This window comes from Aethina tumida, chromosome 5, assembly GCF_024364675.1.
Source record: "Aethina tumida isolate Nest 87 chromosome 5, icAetTumi1.1, whole genome shotgun sequence".
Taxonomy (NCBI): Eukaryota; Metazoa; Arthropoda; class Insecta; order Coleoptera; family Nitidulidae; genus Aethina; species Aethina tumida.
The window spans coordinates 23,545,754-23,562,387 of record NC_065439.1 but is presented as its reverse complement, the minus strand read 5'-3'; the positions used below and the strand labels follow the sequence as shown (position 1 = coordinate 23,562,387).

The window sequence follows — 16,634 nt, the reverse complement described above, 5'->3', positions numbered from 1 at the left end:
AACGCTGAACTTTCCCCGACGATTACTCAAAGGAACGTTGTCAGAGACAAAAGCACCCCGCCGGTACATTCTGAGCGACTGCGAAATATTTAAATTAGTAAATGCAAGTGGTCCAAAGTAAATCCCACAGGTCATCCTCATCCACATAATTGAATTACAGATAATGTCTTTAGCAATTCGAGGATCGTCCGTTCGAAATGACAATTTAATTAACTTTATCACTACGTCCACTAATTGGAATTGTCCTCCACAAAGAACGAATTATAGAAAATTGTGCGATAATAAAAAGTCGGAATCGTGATACGCCGAACATTGAATAACACACCGTTCGTAAAGTTTGGCGTGTCAAGTGGCAATTTGCGTGTTAAGTTCACTAATTTACTTTTATATCTGTGTTTTACAAAATACGAATACGAAATGGGGGGAGGCCTTTGAAAGTCCTATATATGGATAATAGGTATATTTTTGCATAATTCGACACCACGTTATTTTAGGTACATATGCAATTTTTCATTTTTTATTATAAATCATTATTTAAATGTGAAAGGTCTCACGTGGCACGTTTTAATCGAGTTGCGAGTTCTAAATTTGTTCCCGAATAGGAAGTTGACGTTTTAACCTTTCCCTTTAATCTGACACATACGAAGTACATTTTACAAATGATATTTTTTGTTAACCAATTCAAAATCAATTGACGTGTCATATTGAACTTTTTTCAGGAGCTTATTGTAAAGATATTTTTGTGCTAATCTAAAGAAATATGTACTTTGATATTTTCTAAAGTTGATAATTTAAATTTCCAAGATTAAATAGATTTATCTACCAAGAGATGCAACTCTTTGCTAGTAGCAAGAAAGTTTTGCTTCCTCATGATAAAGAGGAGGAGGAGACATTGTACGAAATGTCAATAAGCCTTTTATTCATTTATAAAAATGAATTGATTTCTTGCTGGTTTGGACAATAGGTTGAAGCTGTAAACCTGGCAAAGTACCTCAGAAACGTCATAGACCAAACAATAACTGCAACCGTCTACTTCTAACAAGTTATCCAAGATTTTGAAAATCTCAAACACGCCTTTCAATAGAGAAGAAATTTTCCTAATAATAAACAAGTCTTAAAGAACTTCAAAATTTTGAATGGGAAGTTCTACCTCATCCATCATATAGTCCAGATATTTATCTATGTGACTATTACATATTTTCATAACTGAGGGAGTCAAAATTATCTTCAATTCCAAAATTGTTGGTCCTTTTTCTCTTTAACATTGACTAAACTTATTGATTATAATGGTGATTATTGATTGATGAATAAAATTTATTTTACAGAAAGTTCTATTAGAACTGTTGAGTTCTGTTAAACGTTAGGATTACGCAAAAGTTTCTCATTGTCGTTATTAAAAACCTCTAGCAATTTACATTTTATTTTGAATACTTAAACATCACATCTAACAAAACTAATTTACTTACAAATGTATGATAGATTAGCGACTGTTAATCTGTCTTTTTAGTTTGATTAAAACACTAAATTCACAATAATACGCTTTATTACAACAAACGTAGTTTAACCCTCGACATCTAAAGCTTGACTGCTCGGTTCTTTCTTAAGAACTGCCCCGATTATTAAATGTAAACAAATACTTCAGATTTGCTTATGAAACAAAACTAGTCTAAATAGATGTGAGCACGTCGCATCGGTCCATCGGTGAAGGTGATGACGTAAGCTAACACGGCCTTCCTGACATGTGGGGCGTCCTCGCACCTTCCACAGTTTTGCAAAGATTCACCTGACACCGGTAATCTGTAAACATTATAACAGCAGTACAAGCTCAAAATATATTCGAAGAACTAAGTCTAAACCTTATTTCATTTAACAAAATAGACTGTTATGTGGCACAGTTAACAACCACCAGAAGCTCAGAGGCGGCTCAACCATCAACAGGTCTGTTACACCCATGACTCTCAAGTGCTATCAAAAGATACCATATTCTAGCCAGGAGCTCAGAGGCGGTTCAACCACTACCAGGTCTATTACCCGCTTGTCTCACAGACCCAGAACACAACAATCTAAGCCTGCAGAGCAGGGACCTTAAAAATAGCCTGCCGAGCAGGGACCTTTAAACATAGCCTGCAAAGTAGGGACCTTAAACATAGCCTGCAAAGTAGGGACCTCAAACATAGCCTGCGACGCAGGGACCTTAAAAATAGCCTGCCGAGCAGGGACCTTAATCATAGCCTACTAAGCAGGGACCTTCACATATAGCCTGATACACAGGGACCTTAAACAGCCTACTAAGCAGGGACCTTTACACACATTCACACATCAATCTTATTAAATAAATCTATATCCATCATACCTTATAGAATTTCTGTATCTGGCCAGGTTCGTAACTGTTCATGCGCTGCTGTTGTAGTTCTACCTCGGCTGCCAATCCTTCGGAGTGCGTACCTCTCATTAGGTAAACAATGCGTTACCTCAAAGGGTCCGTGATACTTTGGTTTCAACTTTCCTCTATTCGACAGCTAATAGCGACATCTAATCCTAACGAACTTGCTTCTGTATGTAGTTCGGTTGACAATTCCAGATCAAAAATGTTGAAAATCGGATAAGAAGTCAATCGTACATTTTCACATTTAAATGTCCATTCAAAAGATTTTCCCTCACGTAACAGTGCAGATATCGGTGCTGTTAAAGTTGCAAAGTTTTTCACAAGATGTCTAAAATATCCATTCGGTTGTTCTTTTATTTCTTTCGTAACCCACTCGTCCATTACTGACAAATTCAAGTCATGTTCCTCAACTGCAATTTCTAAATCTTACAAGTCGAAACTGCGCTGCAGCCACACTTAAACCTTCTGCGCAGCCATCTTCAATGTTGCTTGAGTAGTTTGGGCGTTGGCCATTGTCGATAAAATTTCCATGTTTTGTTTTTGGAATCTGTTGTTACTTTCTTGCTGCTAGTCTCTCTCCGATGCACTTTCGGTAATGTTCACAACGTTCGGACTCACTGCGCGTTTGTGTTTTTCACTATTGTCTGTTCGTTCACAAAGAAACACAAAAAAAAAAAAAAAAAATATTTTTTTTAGGTCCTTTCTTCCGGAAATAATTCACGAGAAGATATCCTTTATCCCACTTCTGATGATAGATTAGCGACTGTTAATCTGTCTTTTTAGTTTGATTAAAACACTAAATTCACAATAATACGCTTTATTACAACAAACGTAGTTTAACCCTCGACATCTAAAGCTTGACTGCTCGGTTCTTTCTTAAGAACTGCCCCGATTATTAAATGTAAACAAATACTTCAGATTTGCTTATGAAACAAAACTAGTCTAAATAGATGTGAGCACGTCGCATCGGTCCATCGGTGAAGGTGATGACGTAAGCTAACATGTATAAAAAATATACATTCTCAAATGAGCAATGTAGCAGTAAAGATTTTACATGAGCCAGTACATAGTTTTATATGTTCATTTGGTGAATTTAATTCCAGTTTACGTTCGAGCTTTAATACGAAAGAAAACAAACAACAACATAAAACAAATATAAAAGTACATCCTCTAATTCCGGGGTTCCCAACAAACCGGTCAATTATCGTAAGTTAGGCAGCCAAGAATACCACTACATACGTATTTATGTTAATTTCGACTGTCGTGTGCGTATATGTATTTACAAACAATTTCAGCAACACACAACCGAATATTTCACGAACAGAGACCGGCCCGAAATGAATTAACCACGTGACCTACAAAACCACCCCGGACCCAAACATAAACAGAGCGGGTTCGAGTATTTTGCGGGCCGGGATGGCTAAAGTCGACCTTGACGGTACGGATGATGGAATGGGTCGAAACCGCGGGGCCAGGAGTTGCTGGGTATGCCGGGAACTGGTTATACTCCGGTTCTGGCTCCGTGTCCCGGAATCGATTCGTTTTGGGCGTAACTTCGTTTACGTCCCCCTTCGCGTCCCAAGCTGCCACGCTGACGTTGGGTCCAGCCAGTCTAAAAACTGGGTAATTGGTCTTTTATGAACACATGCCACCAACGGCACGGACTGCGAATTAAATACAGTCGAAAAGTTTATTTTATAGACCCTGTTTTTGCGTCAAAACGATTTCAGACTTCAACAAGTTTTTGAAGCAGTATTATAGGCAAAAAAATTTATTTGTAAACAAAATATAATACTGCAGCACGTTGTTGTCTTATTGACTGATTAATGCTTATGGCAACAACCAAAAATTCCCTTAAAGGCACATAAATAAAAGAATTTAAGTAAATGATTTTGATTGTTATAAATTACTATTAAATAACTTTTTGGTTCATATTTAATGGCTAAAATACAAAATAGTATTCTAAAAGTAATTAACACTTTTGTTGCAAGTCTAGTCGTAACATTAAATAATTAAATAATCATTAATAAAACTAGAAGAAAGTAAGTTATACATATATGATAGATTAGCGACTGTTAATCTGTCTTTTTAGTTTGATTAAAACACTAAATTCACAATAATACGCTTTATTACAACAAACGTACTTTAACCCTCGACATCTAAAGCTTGACTGCCTGGTTCTTTCTTAAGAACTGCCCCGAATATTAAATGTAAACAAATACTTCAGATTTGCTTATAAAACAAAACTAGTCTAAATAGATGTGAGCACGTCGCATCGGTCCATCGGTGAAGGTGATGACGTAAGCTAACACGGCCTTCCTGACATGTGGGGCGTCCTCGACCCTTCCACAGTTTTGCAAAGATTCACCTGACACCGGTAATCTGTAAACATTATAACAGCAGTACAAGCTCAAAATATATTCGAAGAACTAAGTCTAAACCTTATTTCATTTAACAAAATAGACTGTTATGTGGCACAGTTAACAACCACTAGAAGCTCAGAGGCGGCTCAACCATCAACAGGTCTGTTACACCCATGACTCTCAAGTGCTATCAAAAGATACCATATTCTAGCCAGGAGCTCAGAGGCGGTTCAACCACTACCAGGTCTATTACCCGCTTGTCTCACAGACCCAGAACACAACAATCTAAGCCTGCAGAGCAGGGACCTTAAAAATAGCCTGCCGAGCAGGTACCTTTAAACATAGCCTGCAAAGTAGGGACCTTAAACATAGCCTGCAAAGTAGGGACCTCAAACATAGCCTGCGACGCAGGGACCTTAAAAATAGCCTGCCGAGCAGGGACCTTAATCATAGCCTACTAAGCAGGGACCTTCACATATAGCCTGATACACAGGGACCTTAAACAGCCTACTAAGCAGGGACCTTTACACACATTCACACATCAATCTTATTAAATAAATCTATATCCATCATACCTTATAGAATTTCTGTATCTGGCCAGGTTCGTAACTGTTCATGCGCTGCTATTGTAGTTCTACCTCGGCTGCCAATCCTTCGGAGTGCGTACCTCTCATTAGGTAAACAATGCGTTACCTCAAAGGGTCCGTGATACTTTGGTTTCAACTTTCCTCTATTCGACAGCTAATAGCGACATCTAATCCTAACGAACTTGCTTCTGTATGTAGTTCGGTTGACAATTCCAGATCAAAAATGTTGAAAATCGGATAAGAAGTCAATCGTACATTTTCACATTTACATGTCCATTCAAACGATTTTCCCTCACGTAACAGTGCAGATATCGGTGCTGTTAAAATTGCAAAGTTTTTCACAAGATGTCTAAAATATCCAGCCAGTTCTTTTTCGATCACACCTAAATATTCCACAGATGTTTGGAAAAAGTTACATTTTTGTATATTTAAGGGCGTCAATGTCCTTTCTTAAGACATTCTTGAATGGGTCGAGCAGGGCACATCATCAACATAAACAAACGTAATATCGTCTTTAAGTGGTCCAAGGGCTTTAACGATGGCGCTCTGATAATCTGATGGAGAGTTTATGAGATCAAACAGCATTCGGTTGTTCTTTTATTTCTTTCGTAACCCACTCGTCCATTCCTGACAAATTCAAGTCATATTCCTCAAATGCAATTTCTAAATCTTACAAGTCGAAACTGCGCTGCAGCCACACTTAAACCTTCTGCGCAGCTATCTTCAATGTTGCTTGAGTAGTTTGGGCGTTGGCCATTGTCGATAAAATTTCCATGTTTTGTTTTTGGAATCTGTTGTTACTTTCTTGCTGCTAGTCTCTCTCCGATGCACTTTCGGTAATGTTCACAACGTTCGGACTCACTGCGCGTTTGTGTTTTTCACTATTGTCTGTTCGTTCACAAAGAAACACAAAAAAAAAAAAAAAAATATTTTTTTTAGGTCCTTTCTTCCGGAAATAATTCACGAGAAGATATCCTTTATCCCACTTCTGATGATAGATTAGCGACTGTTAATCTGTCTTTTTAGTTTGATTAAAACACTAAATTCACAATAATACGCTTTATTACAACAAACGTACTTTAACCCTCGACATCTAAAGCTTGACTGCCTGGTTCTTTCTTAAGAACTGCCCCGAATATTAAATGTAAACAAATACTTCAGATTTGCTTATAAAACAAAACTAGTCTAAATAGATGTGAGCACGTCGCATCGGTCCATCGGTGAAGGTGATGACGTAAGCTAACATATATATATCATATAGCTGATTAGTGTAATTCCAAATTAAAAGTAATTAAACAGTAATAGTAACTTAGTCCAATATTTCTGATTTTTATACTTTACCATACATATATCTAATTTTGCGCCCCAACTTAAAACATTATTTTGAATAAAAACTAAATTAATACTAGAATTACAGTAATAAATTCAAAATATTTTGAATATCCAAATATTTGATTAGTCAAATTATTTTTTAATATGATTTCATTAAAATATTCATTCATTTAATTAATTTCGAATATTCAAATGTATTCTTACTGGAAATAACTTTAGAGTTTAAAAAATATTACATTTTAATCTAATTAAGTTATTAAAATAAAACTATGTAATTTAATCAGAATGATTTTAATCGTATGGATTTTATCCTATAGATTTTAATTATATGGAAATTGATCCTATGGAAAATGATCATATGGATTTTGATCGTATAGAAAATGATCCTATGGATTTTGATCCTATGGAAAATGATCGTATGGATTTTGAACCTATGAAAAATGATCGTATAGAAAATGATCATATGGATATTGATCGTACGGTTTTTCATCGTATGGAAAATGATCGTGCGGATTTTAACCGTATGGAAAATGACGGAATGGAATTTTATCGTATGGAATTAGGTCACTTTACATTTTTAGTAATTCCTCACATTTTTAATGAATTTTTGAGATTTTACTAGTTTTTTACGTTTTTAGTAAATTTTTACGTTTTTCATAACATCGTTATATCTTATCCTAATATTGAATTTAGGGCCTACTCTATTTTTTAATGTGGTTTAATGATACATATACATTGAATACAGTTTTGAATTCTACTCCCTAATTTAATTTATTATTTTGATTAAAATTGAATTAATACTAGAGCATAAAATTCAAAATATTTTAATATTCGAATATCCGAATATAGGCCTACTTAAATTATTTTTTAACATGGCAAAATCAATCAAATCGAAATCAATCAATTTTAATCGAAATTTATTATTTTAATTTTCGAATTTAATTTAGGTAGTTAAATTATTTTTTAATGTGACTAATAATATAAATGACAATATTAAATAGGCATTTAAATATTTATTCATTTATTTAATCGAATATTCAGATATGCAAATATGTAAATATATTTTCGAATGAATATTTAAATTTTAAATATGTTTATCATAAATAGTTTTTTAATTTTAATAAGTAATGCGCCCTAATTTAATTCATCTGCTTAAATTATTTAACATATTGATATAAACAGCAGTGTTATACAGATATTTAAATATTTATTCGCTTATTTAATTGAATATTGAATGTCCAAAAATTTAGTTATATTTATATGCTTAAAGTTAATAATTTAGTAGTACTACATCCTAATTTAATTCATTTTTGGTTAAAACTGAATTAATGCTTGAGTTAAAACTCAAATAAATTTAATGTTCGAATATTCAAACAACTAAATATTCGAATATTCAAACAGTTAAATAAATTTAGAGTCTGCTTCAATTACTTCTAATATTTCATCGAGGTTTACATTAGCACAATTTATTTATCTGCTATCTTTAAAATTTCATCGTTCTTTCATCCCCATCGGGAATTTAATTATACCAAAGCAAATCAGAACTTGATCGAGGCAAAAATTAACACAATATCAGCTCTTTTTAAAAATGTCAGAGAAAAAACTCAGTAATTTAACAAGTTACATCGAAAGCGTCGAAAGACACGGCCGAATGAATATTCATGTTTTTTAGTTTTTCTCTCTCTCGCAACTGACAGGAAATTAGGTTAATTAGAAAAGTTTTCTTTAAGAGATTGCGCCTCGCAAACAAACCGAAGTAAACAAGTATCACGTAGATACGGGAGCATCGGCGGGGAAAACTTCTTTGCCGATTTCGTCTCTAAAACAAAACCGAAACTCAATTTTCAAATCCTACGTAGTACGGGGAGTTCGAAAGTTAGTTCGGAGCTTAAAGCTTTTTATTATCTTTAATTATGTTATTTTTTTCTTGTAGACGTGTGGGTGGATAATTCATTCTTGTCTTTGTCGGCTTTTTAGTTTGGAAGTTTGAATATTTTGATGTTGAGCCAGTTCGGGTTTTTATTATTAATGTTGCCGATGTTTTTAGAACAAACTTGTTAAATCCTGAAAGAAGTTTTCGATGCTGAGCTCGTGGGTCATCAATATTTGATGCGAACGACACTCCAGCAAAGATATTTCTAAGAGTGTGGCCCATGGAATTCCGTACGAGGCCAAGCGACCTTAATTAGCGTTGACCACAAACTTATCACAACAATTAGTGTAAAATTAATATTTGATTTGTGTGAAATAACCGCTGTTGCTATCGGCAAAATAATATTCACCCATACAGACGTAAATCGCAGTGGCATATGAATTTATTTCGCTTTTTGATCACACAGTAATTACACAAATCGGGGCCAGCAGCACGGACAACCAATTATTTTTAATTTGCATTCATTAATTAGTGTTTTCAGGGATTTGCATCCAGCAATATTTTCAATTTAGGAACGTTATCACGTGGCATGATCGATTCGCATTTACGTCAGTGGATTTCATCATCACAACGTCTGGTGGCTTATTCCTAATCCCGTCGCTTTGTGGGTTCATTCGTAACGTGCACAACGAATCCGTGCGTTTAACTGCAACAATCGATTACGAGGCTAACTAGTTTTGCGACGTCGGAACAAAAGAAAACTGACGAATCTTTTCTTCGGCTTTTTGCCACCCCCGCGTGGCACATCAGTGCAATGGACCTTTGCTAACCGTAAACTGTTAAAAATCGACATTGTTTACTCGCCGTCTATAAATACGGTTTAGGGTGAGTTTCCCTCGCGAGATTTCAGCCGGGCTTTGGCAATTTGACCCAGTTTCCGAACATCCTACGGATTCACCCACGCCCGGACGTGTCCCGGTCCCGGTTCCGTGCCACGTTGCCACGTCTGACGGGGCTGGTGGTCCTTGCGAAATTGCTTGTCTGGCTTTTTCTTCATGTTTTTAATGAGGCTTTTTATAGAATTTAATTACTGCCTTTTAAGCTTTTTGATGCTTATAGGCCTTAATCTTATTTGATTTTTTACTAACAAAAAATAATAAATATGGAATGAAAAAGAGGAAATGAATACTTATTATCGAACTAGACAACTTGTCTTGAATTTATTAAATACACAAAAATTGAGACATTAATATACGTGGTGTCTTTGAGTGTTATAAGTATTTACAGATCACATAAAAAACTGACTTATGAAACTCCATTTTCATGTAGATGCCTTTAAGGTCTTTAATAACTTCTTTATTTAACTTAAGATATAAAGATATTTCTGACCAGTTTTGACATATTTTATATTATTATCTATAAAATATGAAAAATAACAAGCTTACAATATTTGTTTGAATTTAGTAATTAACAATTTTTGTATGAATGTAAATTTTATAAATATAATTACAATAAATTTTTAGTTTGTCCAATATATTTAATATTGTCGTGTACAAAACATATAGGAAAATTGTTAAAAAATTATTAATTATGTTAATGCATATTAACCACTGAAAGTTTCATTATGTCGCAATTGTTAAGTGAATATTTGTGAATATAAAATTTCGTTTTCAAAAACATAAATTAATTATGTCCTCTTGGTTTCATAAATAACTATATTAAATATTTCGAAATTTACCTAAAATATTATATTATAATATTTGACATATATTAAATTATCTTCGACTAAGATATAACGATAGTTCTGACAAATTTCGAGATATTTAATATCATCGTCTATACAACCTATGGAAAATATTATGATAGTATTACTTTTTATGTCTTTTATGAACACAAGTTTTGTGTGAATATAAAATTTAGATTTTAAACATATAAATAAAAAAATATCATATATGACATTATTAAATTGGAAATTTTCTTAAATAATGTTATATCTTAGTTAGAAATAAATTCACATATATTTTGTTATATATTATTATATATATAACATATATATATATTGTTTTTAGCTAAGATATAATATTAGTTCTGACAAATTTTGAAATATTTAATATTATCTTCTGTACTACCTATGGAAAATATGTTATTATTACTTTTCATATGATTTATGGTCACAATTTTTGTGTAAGTGTGTATGAATATAAAATTTAGTTTTTAAACATAAATAGAATAAATTATCAGATCTGTTTTCTGTGTTTCATGCATGACATTATTAAATATTTCAAAATATTATTATATCTTAGTTAGATATAAATTAACATATTTGTCATATATTAATCTAAGACATTTGAAAAGAATATTTAATATTGTCGTCTAAAAACATGAAAAATATTTGTGATATAATGTTAAATCTATTAAAAATAACATTCAACAAACGTATTATTATCTTGACCATTGAAAATTTGTTTAAAAATTAGTGGTTAGTCACAATTTTGGATGAGTATGTGTGAATATAAAATTTAGTTTTTGAAGATATAAAATAAAATTAAATTATCAAATACCTCCCCTTTAATTCATAGAAGACAATATTAAATACTTCAAAATTCAAATCTTAGTAACAGGTAAATTAATATATCATAAATAATTAATTATAATAATGTATAAATTAATAATTTTTATAAAACTGTTTGGATCATTTTTTACAGTGGGCCCATTTAAGATGAAAACACTTTCATTTTGTAAAATCAATTGGAACATTTTTCCACGAAAAACACGAATATTAATTTAATAAAATTTTACAAATATAATAAAAAATAAATTAGTTCAATTTTACTCTTATTTATAATCAAATTGGTGTTTTATATTATTAATTATTTAAATAGTTGTTAGAGATGTTATATATGTAAATTACTTGAAATTTTATATATAATAACATTGACGATTACACTCCTAAATTTTTAATACATAATGTAAATGGTTTTGTCATTGGAAAATGTTTGGATGTAAACAAAACGAACTTACGAGTAGAAACGATTGACGTCAAATCGCATCACAGCGCGTGATGCTGTAACAAATTTTGAATAAACTCTCAGCATAACATATAAGGTTGTTATTATTTACTACATTTTAATAACAAAGTCTTTATTTCATTAATTTTACTACAAATTCTACATTAATGAAGACTTTTTATCTTACGTGAAGATCTCAAATTGCTTGTGAATTTATTTCAGTTTATCTCACGTATAAAAAATTATTTTAAAAAAGAATATTCGTGCCTCGATTAGTTCGGAGGTGATAATTTTATACATACTAATAAACCTTAGTCTAATTGTTGAGATAAGTACATGGTCAATGTTAATTAGTATGGACCTACGTCATGGACTTTCGTCGGTTCATTCAAAAATAAAAATAAGTATTCGCACGTCACATTTTTTGTGTTATTTTTATTTTATATGATGTGTTAATGAATCCTTAACGTGTGAGATATGTTCGTTCATTTTTAACTATGCAAAAACATGTATTAATGTACTTTGAAATATTTTAGCTGTGCAAAAATAAGTTTAATTATTTTTAATTATTCAGGGTCTTAAATTAAAAGAAAAATATAGTTGTAAAATTCACAATTGATCGTCATTCGATAAGTGAAATGGTCATAAGAGCTTTTTATAAGGAGGGATAATATTTCCAAATATTTAGGTATTTTTGGGTAATTCCCAATTTCTTTATAAATCACTCGATGAATTTTAACCACTGTCTGTGTTTAAGCACTGCATAATAAATTAGAACAGCTTATATATATTTTTACAAAATCTTTGGTAGATAACAGAAAAATTTACATCATAAAATACATAATAAAAAAATTGGCAACAACAAATTTCTAAAAGCACCTTTAATAATAAGTTAAAAGAAAAATTGATCTTCTATTGACAGTTTTATTATTAATAAATAAATGTTTATTTATAGTATAGTTGAAATGATTTAACTCGGGGTTGTAATAAGTTTTGGTTCGACTTATTGAAGTTCCAAATTAAAATACGTACTTCAAAAATCAATCCCGATGTCCCGATTTATTTTTCATTTCTTTAAGTTATAGCCGTCACTCAGCTTGACATAAACGCGTTATCAAAACCATCGTCTGATTTCGTAAAGCAGCTTTTACGCCCTCTCATGTAATATTTATTCCGAAGCGCCTTGATTAAAATTTCACGTAATGGAGTCGCGCACTTGTTACCCGCTCGTGTCGTTTATTTACAAATAAGATTGTTATTAAGTAAATGGTGGTGCCTTGTCATTCCTTTAATTTAATTTATTTTGTCACATGTACGTTTACTACAGTCCCATTAAATTATCGAAATTTCTGAAGATGTTACGGGTGCTGAAAGTTTTGAGCCAAATAAAAGAGTTGTGGTTGAAATATTTAACATTTTAAAAAGTTCTTACAATACTGCTGAACCTTATCATTTTCTCCACATAAAAAAATTTATATGGTTTTAAAAATCAACATCTATTATAACTTCTCACGTTTTATCTACGGCACGTGTTTCCAATATTAGTTTTAACGATTCACTAACAACGTTCAATATTAATGAGATAAAATTAAGTGGATCTATTCCAGTCTCCATTAAATTCGTTCGATATTCGCCGTCGCATTGCAAACCACGACCCATTTTCATTTTATTAACACAACGAAACAACCGATACAATAATGATTGAGTCAAAAAAATGTTTACTGAAATATAGTTGTTTGCCGTAGCTTGTTTATTTTCTCTCGACATTATGAACTGGATAGAAGTTCCGACCGTCTAAATATAGAGGCCTGGGCAAATACGGTGTCCTACCCTTAATATCTGAAGCGACCTTTTTTATCGTTTATTACTGAATAAGCAATAACATAAATATAATTAGGTCCGCCTTTCAGGTCGAAAAGCTTTCGGGGCATACGGGAGACACACAATTATGAACATTTATCTGATGATTTCTGTCAAACCTGCGCATCCACCATAATTTGACCGGCGTTGAGCCGCACGGTTTAACGGTTTTGTTAAATAAATGTTTTTGTAAAAAGTCAACAAAAGCATGCAATTATTCAAGATAAGCTGTTGCGTGTATAAAAAAATTCTAATTAAAATTATAATTTAACTTGACCTAAAAAAATATATGCGGGCTAAAACACTATTATTACATAATGTGGTCTTGAATGGAACAGCAGTATGAGAAATTTGAAGTTTAAACGCTATTTTAGAACAATAACTCAGTTATTAACGTTAATTTTACATTGACAATTATTTGGCCCCAACACATTTAAGAAAAAAAAATTAAAAAAATTTTGAATACACTTTAAAATATCCGCATTAAGTTTAAATTATTTGATTCCAGTTGTTTATTTTATTTTATATTATTCCTGTGTATTTATTATATATAATATATACTGTAAAAAAACGCAACACCCAAACGTATTAAGATATTTTTATAAAATTTGGTGTATGAGTATTGTCGGTTATGGTCATACGTTAGAAAGACGATGACATGATCCTCGCTTTCCTATGGAGGAGCATGTTAACAACACTGTGGGTATAATGGTATGGGGTGCTATTGCTTATGGTAACTTTTAGTTTTCAATATAATTAATATGACGTCCCAGCGATATGTAGATAAAGTTTTGGAGCCTTATCTTCTTCCCTACGAAGTGTTCTCTGACTATTTTTTCAGAAAGATAATACCCGTCCACAAATTGCGAGGGATACATTAAACTCCCTAGAAGTCTCCCATGTAAAGTTACTCCTTTGGCCACCCAAATATCCAGACTTTTCCCCAATCGAAGATATGTGAAATATGATGAGGCGACGCTTAAAGAAATTAGAGTCCCCTCTCGAATGCTTAATGAACTAAGACATCAAATTTAGTTCGCCTGGGGTGAGATACCAAAAGAAAATGTCGATAATCTTATTAGATCGATTCCGCGATGATCCAATGAATGTCTTAATTACAGAAGGAGTTCGACCCATTATTAGCTTTTGACACTTTATGTCTTAAGATTTTTGTTTAATTTTTTTATCAATTATTATTTTGTAATAGTTAATATTTTTCTAAAAAAATTGGAATAAATCAATTACAACAAATGTTACGTTTACGGAAAACGGAAAATGAAATTTTTATAGCATTCCAATTTATTTTAAATAAAAATTTCCAGATTCGTCAGAAGTGACATCAACTTTGTTTTCAGTGGAACACCCTGCATATCAAAAAATTTGATTATCTATTTCAGAAACACCTTGGGTATGTCCGAGACAGTTGTTATTTATAATTTTCCAATTTCTACTCATTTATTAAAGGTAAAAGATCCATTTTGTGCTGGAAACGTTCCAAAAGCCTTGTAATAAAAATAAGCCGAACTAAAACAATAGTGTTATTAAACTACAACTAGCCAGGTTCGTTCGTAACTTCTGCCATTATTAGCCAGATATTAATTAACAAGTATTAAATAATTCGCATGGAACTGAACGGGACAAGTTTAATATTCATTCGGGAAAAGTTGGCTGAAAAACTTCGGGACTCTATTGGCAAAATTCATATTTAAACTGCCCCAATTAGCATATATTCCAATTAAGAAATCAATTAGCATTACTTTTAATTAAAGAACTTTAAGTAAAGTTATTTATACAAGTTTAGACGTTTAGTGAATAAATTTGCGCCATAATTTGATAAACGAGAAAAACTTCCAGTTTTCTTTAATTAAAATTGAAGTTGATTTAACTGTTTTAATTAAATGTAAGTGTGTATTTTTTCAGCTGCAAAAATTTTGAAAGGGTGCCACATACAAGTAATAACATTGTTATTCCGGTGTTCTAAATTAAGAAAGAGACATAACAGCTTGTACAACGACCATTCCTGCATAAATTTTGTTATATTTGTGGATTTAGCACTACACAATATATTTTTTACAAATATTCAACAAGGAAAACAGTGCGGTATTTAAGATTTGGTAGGACGCCCAATTTTTCGACAGTTTTATTATACATTTATATTACGCAGCGAAATTATAAAAAGAACTGTGCGATATGTTATCGTGATTAAAAAATGAAATAAAAATATTGGGTACCTTCGTAATCAGAGAGACGTGAAGTCATTAGCAGACGAAGATATTCAGGTTGATAAAAAAAGGGTTTGCATGATTCCGACCCGCCTACAACTTTATTAAATATGAATTTGGTTTGCCTCTTTTCCCTCGATTGTATTGATTTAAATGTAAAAAAATTACGTCGCCGTCAAGTAAATATCGACAAATATTTGTTAAAATCGCCGTTTTATTGCCCCCGTTTATTAATTTGCAATAAAATTCGACAAACACGTGGATCGTGGTGTGACTTCGCGTGCTGGAAATATTTACAAACATTAACAAACTTTATAAAACATGATTTATTGATATGTGTTCCGTAAAATTTCAATGTTATCGAAATTTTGCGACAATGTTTATGAAGCGTGTGCTTATCTAGTTTTGCGTTTTAGACCTTGTCTTGCTTTACTCACTGTAAATTATTAAATAAGTGCTTATTAGATTCAGGGTTAAATTTATTTGCAGTGCACTAACGTGTTTTTATTTTTGTTAAATCATTGAATTTATTTGGGCGTGAATATTTGGAATATTCTGGTTTCACGCACACAAATTGGGATTGCGTTAAATTGGATTAATGTAATTTATATGCTTGGTGTACGCAAATATGAGTAGTGTTGGCAAATTTGACTCGTACAATAAGAAAGACGTTTTGCATTGGATTATTGTTAGGTATAAGGTCAAGAATAACTGAGACAATTATAATTAGGCATTTTCTATTATTAGTTACTCGGACAAAATGTCACGAAAATCTATTTTAAAATTAACTATAGTAATTTTTTCATTATTTATTGCATCTTGTTTATTTCTGTTGCATTAAAAACGAAACTGTTAGTAATATTATTAAAAACAATTTAAGGAAATCATAGATATCAGAAATATGTTATTAATTTTTTTTTAGTGTTAGTTTATAAAAAGAAGTAACGTAATTTTTTAATTCAATTTAATTTTAATAAGTTGAAATTGTTTTAATTAATGAGAT

The 16,634-nt window shown here is 31.9% G+C and overlaps 1 long non-coding RNA gene across 1 annotated transcript; it reads right to left on the bottom strand.

Annotated features, from left to right (window-relative positions):
- Positions 1-1,525: 1,525 nt before the first annotated feature.
- LOC126265665 (uncharacterized) lies at positions 1,526-5,278 on the bottom strand. The gene is made up of 2 exons (XR_007548164.1): positions 5,219-5,278; positions 1,526-2,300 (listed from the first exon to the last, which is right to left on the bottom strand). It is a non-coding gene; the product is annotated as an uncharacterized LOC126265665 (long non-coding RNA).
- Positions 5,279-16,634: the final 11,356 nt, after the last annotated feature.